Below are 12172 nucleotides of genomic sequence, written 5' to 3' on the forward strand. Positions count from 1 at the left end.
CTTGACCAGCTGCATCACTAGCTACATTTACATGGACACTTTTTGTTTCAATCGGAATGAAATCAATCAGATCGATTAATCCGATCGCAGTGTTTACAAGAGCGCTGAATAAAGTAATCGGGTTGATACGCGCGTTTACATGACAGAATCTTCTGACATCCGCACAGTGCACGATTACACGTTTCCAGCCGTTCCAACATGCAGATACTAGCAGCCACTCTCTTGCCATTGCTTCTTTTTTTCGTTTTAAAAAGCGGACTTAACACTTGCCTATTTCAGCTGCTAATTAGAAGACGACGAGCTTGTGATGTGTTGTGCGGTACTGCGTGTATTTATCAAGCAATTAAAATGCCCCTTCCCGAGCCCAGAACAAGGCGTCTGTGGATGAGGGTCCAAAGCAAGGACTGGTGGGACAACGTCGTCTTGCACCACTTCACAGACGAGGAGTGGAAGGAGAATTTTAGGATGACACGACAGTCATTTATGACACTATGCTCAATGGTGGAGGGGAACATGGCACCTGGTGAGGCTACGGTCAGAGCCCCAATACCGCTGACAGCCGTGCGTCATACGTCATTACGTGTTTGTACGTCATTGCACATGCGCAGAACTATCTGATTTAATTTTCAACCCGATGAAGTGTTTACATGTCCTCTCCATCGGATTAGAAAAGGTTTAAACCACCCCTTACGATCCGAATAAAATTTTAATCGGTTTTGGCCAATTCATTCCGATTGATGTGTTTACATGTGACTTTTTAGATCTGATTGTGCTTCTAGTCCAATTACGATCGGATTATTAGTGTCCATGTAAACGTAGCTACTGTGTGGTATGGCAGCACAACAGTGAGGGACCGCAAACGTCTGCAGAGAGTGGTGAGGACTGCTGAGAAGATCATCAGGACTCCACTGCCCTCTCTGCAGACTATTTACCACCGCAGAGTCCACAGGAGAGCTGCCTCCATCCTTAAGGACCCAACCCACCCACAATACTGACTGTTCACACTCCTGCCCTCAGGACGGAGGTACAGGAGTGTGAAATGCAGGACTTCCAGACTAAGGAACTCCTTCTTCCCCTCAATTTGCTACAGGCTACTGTACTATTGTTTTTGTACTTGTATTGTTATTGTTTTGTACATAAGTCAATATTGCACATAGAGATACACTTCATGTTACTGCTACATGTGATCACATTACTGTTACTACATGTACTGTAATATTGTTTTGCACAACTCAATATTGTACATGTTACTGTACTATTGTTTTGCACAAGTCAACATTGCACACTCACACATACAGATGTACATAGTCTATATTTCTATATACATAATCTATATTTCTACTTCTGCAACATAGCTACACTTTATTATGTTTGTTTTTATGTATGTGTATTTCTGTTTTTATTTTCTACATAAGTTGTGTTTATCTTGGCATTCAATGTGGACAGCAAAGAAAGAATTTCATTGTACAGGGAAACTTGGTTTCCTCACTGTGCACATGACAGACTTGAATCTACATATTATATGAAAAGTTAGCTAGTCACTTGTACACTATTAGTCTATTTGTCTACAACAGTAGAAGACCACATCAGGTTCCACTCCTGTCAGCCAAAAACAAGAATCTGAGGCTGTCATGGGCACAGACTCACCAAAACTGGACAGCTGTAGACTGGAAAAAGATCAGGTGGTTTTTTCCCCTAATCTCCAACTGTCCAGTGTGTGTGAAACTGTGCCCATGATAGCCTCAGATTCCTGTTCTTGGCTGACAGGAGTGGAACCTGATGCGGTCTTCTGCTGTGACTATGTCATTTCTTCAGAAATAATTTATGCATTGAATTTAAAAAAAATAAATAAATAAATTTACCTACTCAACTGACTTGATGGCTGGAGTTGTATAAACAGATTAAAATTGATGTGCACTGTTGCTCTTTCTGCTGCCAGTAACTAGTAAGTAAGCACAATGTCTGAATAGCACTTAATTGCAGAGTTACAGCTGAAGTCTGAATACCATCTAGAAAACTGGCCCAGGGCAAGGTGGCACAAGGCAGCCTATTCTACAATACAACACTCCTGCCAGATTTCCACCCCAATACACCACTTCAAAAGCTTGTACACACTGAATATGGAAAAGTCAGAGCAATAAGCAATAGTGTCACAAACTCTGGTACCTTTGTTGGAGGCCTCTGTATCTCTGTGGGAGACCTGGAAAGCAGGAGGTGGCCTGCCTATTCCACCTTGATGGACTTTGGCCTGCCTATTCCACCTCGGACAGACTCTGGCCAGGTAGCTCCAGCCAGCCTATTCCCCCTTTATAGCCTTGATATCTCTTGCAAAAGGAGAGTAATTTAAGGCTTTTACTGATTTAAAGAAAGAAAGAAAAAAAGAAAGAAAGAAACAGGTGAATCTGCATGGTCAGCTGTTTTTTTGCTTGTAGTTTTGCTCCTCATTTCCCGAAACAATAAAATACAAATAAAAGTATAAAATGTAAAACTGAATGACCATTTACTAAGATCTTAAAATATGTATATACACAGATAACTTTTATTCCTCAATTTCTCCCAGCTTCTGGAATTTTCTCCAAGTCAATTATTTATTTATATAGCACTTTTAACAATGGTCAGCTTTACAGATAAGTACAGATTTAAAAAAAAAAAAAAAAAAACTCCCTGAGATGACATGAAGAAACCTTGAGAGAAACCTGGCTCAAAAGAGAACCTGTCCTCTTAGTAGTAGAGTTTTAGCTTTAAGTCTATAATATCAAGGTGACGTTATTAAAATGAATGAGACTTGAGCATAGTTTTTAGCAAGTGCAATCATTAGCCTGTCCAAGTGAGAACATTCACAATTATCTTTAGGGTATCTGTGTTGTACCATCCACAATATGCTGCCAGAAAGTTTGTGAACCTTTTTTCTCTATTTTTTGCAATGAAAATAAAAATGACCTAAAATGTGATCAGTCTTCACTTTGCTAAAACTAGCAAAAGAGAACCCAAAACATTATAGTTTTTACATTTATTTATTGAGCAAAATTATCAAACATTAAGTGTCTTTGTTGGAAAAAAGTATGTGAGCCTCTAGGAATATAAGTTAATTTAAAGGGGTAATTGAAGTCAGGTGTTTCAGATGTTTCAAGAACATTGTTAGGTGTCAGTCTAGAGTATGAAGGTCACTGGGTGAGTGAGGAGACTAGAGAAAATGAATCAACCCCCAAAACAGATTTCCCTCAAATAACAAGTATATTAAAAGAAATATGTAATAAATAGTATAGTCACCACATGACAATAGACAATAAACAACAAATAAAACAAACAGACCATCAGGTTATGCAACTTACCTAGGTAAGTTTACTCAGAGTAAATGGATAACCTCAACTTTCAGTTCCAAAAATGGGGATAACTTTCAGGGTATCTCCCTGAAATCTAAGTAGCCATAACAACTTACTCTCAGAACTCAACCTGCTCCGGAGCAGGTTATGTTCTAGGATTAGTTTGTTTCAGAGAGCTGACGGAGCATGGTGTGCCCTTTTGAAGAATGTCCAGTGGACATGAAGGCACAGATTATACATAATCATTTTTGCCATTAGAAGGTGATAAGACCATGTATAGATGTGTTATCATATCCGGATGAATATTTGCAGGAGCATTACTGTTTTTCACAAGAATCGTTAATTTATTTAACAAACATTTTGAAACCTTCCATCTCCAGTGTGACACATTGTGGATCAGCACATAACACTGACGTCGGCGATGCAGAGCATGTGGGAAAGGCAACTGTGTGTAGGGCCATTCGTACAATATGCCTTGCACTCAAACAGTTCCTACACACTTTTGTGCAGTTACCTGGCCATACACCTATGAGACTCATTAAAGAAGAGTTCTACAGAGTAGCAGGTTCATCCATTCTATGATATTTATGAGAGACATATAGCACTACTTCATCTATCTATGCATACATAACATATCTAATCATCTAACTTTCAATATCAGGGTTCCCAAATGTTATTGGATGCATTGATGTTACCTACAGTCCTATTAAAGCTCCTTCAGTCAATGAAGGAGACTATGTTAATAGGAAGGCATTCCATAGCATCAATGTGCAGGTAACAGTAGAATATTGGGTGCTAAATCAAGGTTTAAGGAATTAAATGCCACATTAATGGTATCCACTAACTAGGTAATACGTGATGCATCCCACCTCATCACCAACGTGGAAGCAAAATGGCCAGGGTCTGTATATGATGCCAGGATATTTTGGGAGTCGTCGTTGTGCCATAACTAGGCAAATACAGTGCCCAGTACAGTACAGTTTAGCCAGTACTCCAGCAGTTCAATTTCAAGACTAGCTTTTTTCCCCCCTCTATTTTAAGTTGTATAAGGTCCATCTCCATGTCACTTTTTCTAATTTGCCTTTGAAGATGGACCTTATACAACTCCTTTGCAGGCAACCTGGAAGAATTATAATTCAGTATGATTGATATCATAAATGTCTGAAATACATACACAGACCACTTATTTATAATCAGGACAACTGTAAACAATTTCTAACACTGCCAAGATTCTGCGTGGAGTTAGATGGACCCTCCTCTGAATAGGAATCCCCAGCCATAATCTATAAAGGGGACAATGACAAAATTTTAATATCACACAACATCTGATGTTTAAAAAAAGAGAATGCATTATGTGTGTTATACCTCTGTGGGCCTCCCAGCTTATTCATTTTCCACCTCTGTCACAGCAGAAGTAACCTCTTCATCTTCATCCTGCAGTGCAAATTACTAATGATGTTTGGTGTAGCACACAGAAACAATACCTGAAGACAATATTCACTTACAACTGTGGCAGGCTGTGCTGTTGCAGGAGGGTCAGTTAAAACAATGTGTCCATCAGGAACTGTAAGAAAATGAAACCAGAGATGCTCAGTGTACATTCTCAAACAAATACAATTAATTTACAAAAAGGAACATCTAGTAGGGGTACTACAATTAAGATTACACTACACACCATGTGCAGTAAAATATAATAAGCATGCATAATACACAAGTGAAACATTGACAGTAGATTGTTATTTCAAAATGCCTTTTTCAAACGGTGGCAGTTTATGGTCATCTTGAATGTTTAAGGATAAATCACTGGAAATGTAAGTACTAATGTGCTACACCTACATTTTACTAAGCCACTTATCATGGGAGGTAGCTGACTCTGACGAACTGTCCCCTGGAATCCCATCGACCATGTGTCGCCCTTGATTAAGGGACAGTTTCAGCTCCTCAGCCGGAGTGAGTGAAAGTGGTGGCGGTCCCCCACCCGTTTTACGGGCCTCAGCCTTCTTTCTGTTGGCTATATAGAGAGAAACAGAGAGAAAAGTTATTATAGAAGGTTGGGCCAATTAGTTAGGGTATGGTTTAGTAAGTTTATGAAATATTTCCTTTTTGGAGAATGTTTTTGTGTTTCATTTTGACTTGGCTCCAAGTTCCAGAAGGATTACACCTGATAAAATATGAAGCCTATATATTATTAACATTGTACATAGTACATTGGCTAAGAAATTGATGAAGGGCAAAAAGTAAAGGCTTATCTATTAAATGTTATGGCACAGGTCAAATAGGATCAATGTTCAATTTTGCATCATAATGAAAGAGACCTTTTCATATATTTATGAACTTATATGCTAATGCATTTACTCGATCCGTTAATTTCTTTTTTGCCAAGCCAACTTTCTGTCCATCGCCGATGCAGCAGTATTACTTTTTCGTTATAATTGCTTATATTCCTCATAAGCATGCATTAAAACCTCTTAACTCTGCTTCGCTGAAGTATGCAGCTCGCTTTTTCTCACCCTGGGTTTCCATGGTGACTCCTGAAATCGGCGATCCATTGTCAAATGTCTATGTACTCACTGTGCGCGCATTAACTCTGAGTTACCTACAGGAAGTTGATTGAACTAACTCCTCACAGGTGTTCTGCAAAAGGAATAAGTAGTATTCAGAGTAAGCAATTCCTGGGTTAATCAACCTAGAGTTCAGGGTTTATGTGACGGTAAATTAACCTTGCTCTCTGGAATACTCCCAGGGGTAAGCAAAAACCAAAACAACAAACAAAACCCACCACTAGCTCTATAACAAAATCTAATTTCCCTAAAGGAAGGTAGCAAGACATTACATTACTATCAAACTCTGCTCTCAAGAAATCTAGGTAACAAATTTCACACAAGAGAATATTGCTTAGGCCAATAAGCAAAAGAGTCAGCCACATAGTATAGGACATGGAATCAAGGTTAGTTGGAGTATGTCCTCACTGCAGCCTGTAGCGTGGATGATGTATCGGATTAGATCCACTACGTACTGGATGTTGTAACATAAATGCACTGGATGCTTTAACATGCATGTGATGGATGTTGCAACAAGCATGCTCCGTAGTAGGTTTTGGTGACATCATAGTGGGGTTTGGTGACGTCATGAGCGTGTGAACACACATGCGCTAATGGCACTGATGAACTCGTAATTGTTTTTCTGTTAGTTTATATGTTTCAATACTCATGTTGTCCTTGTTTGGTAAAATTGTAATTCATAAACAGTTAATAGATTTAATATGTGTTAAAAATAATACATTTTACATGTGGCATAGCCAGTAAGAAACAATCATCTTTTAACAATAAGCTAAAGCATATTACCATTTTAGATGCATTCAATGTGAACAAGTTTTAAAATAAAGCCATATTTGTTGATTTGATTTGGGTCATATTAATTTACTTAAGTACTGATTGGAGGCAAAAATGAGTCAACTAATTGTGTTTTAAATATTTTTTTACATAAAAATATATATTTTTTGTTAAATAATCCTAAAAGTCTACATGCCACTCACTGAAACAAGATCTTAACGCAATTCAAATGATATAAAAGGTACAATGAAATAAGGTCTTTAAACACAACTTAAATTATAGAAGAAAATAAGTACCAACACTTTGAAGTTCAAAGGATGAAAGAAAAATGCCATAAAACTATTTACAAATAACAGTAGTGAAACTACTCATCCTTAGGACTATACTGCCCTCAATCACTATTAAAGCATTCTGCTGAGCAGTAATCTTTGAACTCTTTCACCGAGTAAAACCCACAAATGACTCCTTTCCTGCTGTCTCCAACATAGCCTGGTGGGCAGTCTTTGAATAAGTGGCCACAACTCAGGCAATGTGTCAATATACACTGCCCGGCCAAAAAAAAAAGTTGCACACATTAATACATCATTAAATCACCTTTAGCTTTGATTATGGTGCACATTCACTATGCCACTCTTTCAAAAACTTCATACAACGTCACAACATTTATTTCCATTCAGAGTTGCATTAATTTTTTGCCAAGATCTTGTACTGACGATGGGAGAGTCGAACCACTCCATAAAGTCTTTTCCAGCACATCCCAAAGACAGCACATCCCAAATGGGGTTAAGGTCAGGACTCTGTGGTGGCCAATTCATGTGTGAAATGATTCCTCATGCTTCCTGAACTATTCTTTCACAATCTGAGCCCTGATTTTATACCCATGCCATCAGGGAAGAATTGATTTTGAACCTTGTCATTCAGTACATTTAGGTAGTCAGCTGACTTCATTTTATTGCCCCATAACGTTGCTGAGCCTAGACCTGTCCAACTGAAGCAACCCCAGATCATAACACTGCCTCCAGAGGCTTGTACAGTGGCCACTATGCATGATAGATGCATCGCTTCATGTGCTTCCCTTCTTACCCTGACACACCCATCACTAAGGAAGAGGGTAAATCTGGACCTATCAAACCACATGACCTTTTTCCATTGCTCCAGTGTCCAATCTTTATGCTCCCTAGCAAATTGAAGCCTTTTCTCCTGATTAGTCTCACTAACAAGTGGTTTTTTATGGCCACCCACTGTTTAGTACCAATCCTGTGAGTGTGGAAATGCTCTTAATTTCACTATTAAACTTAGCCGTGAGTTGTACTGTCTATTTTTTACGATTTGACTTCACCAAGCATTTAAGTGATCTCTGATCATGGTCAGTCAGGATCTTTTTCCAACCAAATTTTTTCCATGAAGTTGGTGGTTCACCACTATCCTTCCAGGTGTTAATAATGCATCGGATAGTTCTTAACCCAATTCCAGTTATTTCAGCAATCTCCTTAGTTGTTTTCTTTGCTTGATGCAGGCCACTAATTTGACCCTTCTGAAACACAGTAACATCTTTTCCATGAGCATGGGATACGTCTTCCAACAAGGTTATTAAAGAAATGAGAAGCTACTAACTGCATCAGTTAGGGTTAAAAGAACTGTTATCAGCTGAAACACATTAATCACTATAGTAATTATCCAATCAATAGCTCTTAAGTATTTGCTGATTTAAATCCAAATGGTGACTTTTTTTTGGCTGGGCAGTGTATGTCACTCGATATTTTTCCTTGTATTCACTGGAGAAGGCACTCCAGTTGACAACACATATTTTTAGAAAAAAAATACTAACTATTAAAAAGCTTTTGAATAAAAAAAATGCAAGCATTTACATTTTAACTAAGTGACAACTTTTGGAGTTTTAAAACTTAAACAACACTGCTCCTTATCAACACAAAATGATATTTTCTAGATAAATCACTTGCCTTCACAGTCCAGTATTTATAAACTGTATTGTATAGTGCATTATTTTGTACATTCTTTTCTCCTTTTGTATGCCAAATACATAGTAAAATATACAATTTTAAACTAGATTTATTTTTAATAAAAAGTTAAATACTCACTGTCACATTTTACAGGAGCCCTGCAGTTTCAGTACAACTCATTATTATTATTTACCAAAGTATATGATTACAACGAGAATCGAGGTGTACATTATAAAAGTCCCGAACTTTACAAAGTCAAAATTTATCTAGGCCTGAACAATTTATTAATTTATCAACAATGAATATATGACAACTAATAAGCTGCATTACCAGTAACAAGCACGTTTATATCGCTTCGGCTATATCACACTAAATCGCAGTATAAAAATATAAAAGGCAAAATAAAGATTTTAATAAAGAGGATAAAACAAGTTTTCACAACCAGGCGAATTACTTACCGACATACTGTCTGTGCCGTCGATCAATCCATCATTTTTCGGGATTGACTTTTTTCCAGGGGTTTCAGAATAGCGTAATCGAAACTACGTCATCAGGCAGGCGTGGCCTATTTGAGAATCGGCATAGGTCACCGATCATGCGCAGTTTGGGAAAAGCCATTTACTTCAAATACCCCTTCTGATCGCAGGGGTTTCGTGTCAAATACCTTTTACATACACAGTAACTTCAGATACCTGTCCTGATCGTAGGGGTTTTATGTCAGATTACATTCATACTGTTATAACTTCAGATACCTGTCCTGATCGTAGGTGTTTCGTGTCAAATACCTTTTATATTGTGATGTACATATTTTGAAATTTGATGGGAGCCAGTCTGATAGAAACAAAGTATATTAATTTGAAGAGGTTCATACTTTCGTCCACATGATCTTTTTATTCTTCATATTCACTCTGTATAATTGTGGAAAGATATTTATTAGAATGAATATATACATATATACACACACACACACAAACACACATACCAATTAATTAATTAATTAAGATTGGGTCAGTACTAAAATTAACCATGGTTTATTATAGTAAAAGTGTGGTAACCATGTCTGTTTTTTTTTTTAACCGGATTGATTACCACTTGTATAACCAGTTTTACTACAAATAACACGGCTAAACTATGGTTAGTTACCATGGAGGTTTGTTGTTGTTGAAAAACCATGATTAATTTTCGTAAGGAGACTGGCTACAACTTACAGAAAGACGTAATTACGCTGTTGACGGTTACTGCACATTTCTGGTTGTTTGTTTTCGAAAATCGTTAAAATGTAAGATTATAAAACATAAATAACATGTACATATGGAAATACCCGCACAAAAAAACAGTATTCTGCGCATGATCGGTGACCTCTTATTTATTTATTTTTTTCGGAAAGGGGGCGTTTTCCCAACACCTCCAGAAACGCCCATTTTACGTCGTGGTAATGAAACCCCTGGAATTTAGTGAATGCCTTATTTTCTGCCACTTTCCTCTCGAAACACATTTGCGCATGCGTGATTAAACGTTCATCTTCCTCGGGTTTTATGGCGGTTGGCAAACAAACTTCTGGTGCATTTCCCCCACCTACTGTGATGGAGTGGGGAGCATCGATGTTGGGTGGAAGAAACGAACAAACAAATGCTAATATACTAAATCCGTTTAGTCAGATTTGTTCCTTTTAAATAGTCTAACAGAGCCTTAGAAACTACTGAAGTATTCCTTAAGAAGTTTTGTAGTGTTAAGGGACTTAAGCCTGAGGACTTAACTTGTTTCGCAAGCCGGGCTCTTTCACTATTATATCCAATACACTGTAAAAGCACACGCCCCACCGTCTCTGGAAGTCCACGTGTTACACAAGCCCGACTGAAGGCAATGGAAATAACCAAGGCGGTAAAATTGGCAATAGCCACTGTTGGACTAACATCAACATCAGTAATACCCATAAGCTGAGCCTCTTGTATTGTATTCGTCTTAACGCCAAAGGCATTTCCACCAAGAAATACCCTATTGGGCATTCTTTCCTCATCGAAATGTATCATAACTAAAAGACTACCTGTCCTTTCCTTTCCCTTGGTCACCTCAGCCCCTGACAAATTCTTTTTGACCACCTCTTCGGCCACAGGGGATAACTGTTATTAATCCTCTTACCCATTTCTTTTTTTCCCCAATAAAGTATTGGACACTTTTACTCCCATTAAGGATTTTAATCCTAGCGCTGCCTTTTGCTGTTTGCTATCCTTACAAAATATCAACAATCTCCCATTATTTTAGCATTTTCAATCTTACCTACAGCTTACTTAAATGCTTTAGTTATTCTTATTGGATTTAACGTGTTCGTGGATTCTGACAGGAATTTTATCATTACCTTATATTCTTCTTTTCTTCTCCTAACCTGTCGATTTTCGCTTTCACTGTCCGTTCCCGAAACCTGTCCCGTACCTTTTTTCCTTTTCCGACTTTCCACTAAAGTGCAATTGCTACTTCTTCCACCTTCAGACTCCCCGCCAAACAGTCCATCATCCAACTCCTGATCACTTCCGGAATCTACATCACTACCTCCCATCTCTGCTCCAGTCACATCCCAGTGTTGCCAACTGCCCTCCCACCTCCAGTCGATGTTCCCAGCCGCCCGCATGCGACTATCCATTGAAAAGCTTAAACGCTCGCGACGCTATAAGGCGCGTGCGTGTTACAACAAGTGTTGGAAGTGTCATGTCTCGATCGAAGGAGATTCCCGAGGACCTCAAAAAGAATTATCAATGTTCACCAGGATGGAAAAGGTTACAAAATCATTTCTAAAGAGTTTAGCCTCCACCAATCCACTGTTAGGCAGATAATATACAAATGGAGGAAAGAGTATTAGGTATGCTCTTATCTTGTAGTGCGTTAAGAGGATATACAGCGCAAGCAGGGGCTCCGGCAAGACTAGCTATGACATCGTAACTAAAAAGGAGAGCCAGAAGGTAACACAGGCATGAGGGCCCCCTGGGACATAAAGCGGCCAGCAACTCCACTGATTAAGTCATTTTAAAGCTGGTTTTAAAGCTGTCACCAAACATAAGTAGTTGTTCATTAGCCAGGTGTTATCTCTTTAACTAACTTCATATTTGGGAAGCAAAATCCACACATTTCTCTAATTTGATTCTCATCAAATTGGAATTTTCTTATCAAATTTTGATTCTCATCAAATTAGAGAAGTGGGTCCGTTAACTGTTCAGCACAAGATCCGTCAATATAACTGAACCAGGAGGCTATTTTGATTCATGATACTCTTATATTCTATACAGTAGAATTAATTGATCTTTATTGTGAGCATAGAGGAGCTCACTTTGAACTGATATCAGTTGGTTTTGTCATCTATCAATTTGAAATGTCCCTTTAATAATGAATCAAAATAGCCTCCTTGTTCAGTTATATTGAAAGATCTTATGGGTTTGAAGAGCAATTACTTAAAAATTCTACAGTAGAATTAATTCATCTTTATTGTGAGCATAGAGAAGTTCACTGTGAACTGATATCAGTTGGTTTTGTCATCTACCAATTTGAAATGTCCTTTTAATAATGA

At 38.1% G+C, this 12172-nt stretch overlaps 1 long non-coding RNA gene across 2 annotated transcripts; it reads right to left on the reverse strand.

The window, feature by feature from the left end:
- Window positions 1-3893: 3893 nt before the first annotated feature.
- On the reverse strand, window positions 3894-11185 carry LOC117599347 (uncharacterized). Of its 2 annotated transcripts, none has more exons than XR_004579811.2 (5): window positions 10973-11185; window positions 5160-5334; window positions 4829-4887; window positions 4689-4757; window positions 3894-4606 (listed from the first exon to the last, which is right to left on the reverse strand). It is a non-coding gene; the product is annotated as an uncharacterized LOC117599347 (long non-coding RNA). The 2 variants fall into 2 exon arrangements; XR_008304448.1 differs by lacking the exon at window positions 10973-11185 and adding an exon at window positions 9075-10715.
- Between the last annotated feature and the right edge of the window lie 987 nt (window positions 11186-12172).

This window comes from Pangasianodon hypophthalmus, chromosome 17 (genome assembly GCF_027358585.1).
Source record: "Pangasianodon hypophthalmus isolate fPanHyp1 chromosome 17, fPanHyp1.pri, whole genome shotgun sequence".
Taxonomy (NCBI): Eukaryota; Metazoa; Chordata; class Actinopteri; order Siluriformes; family Pangasiidae; genus Pangasianodon; species Pangasianodon hypophthalmus.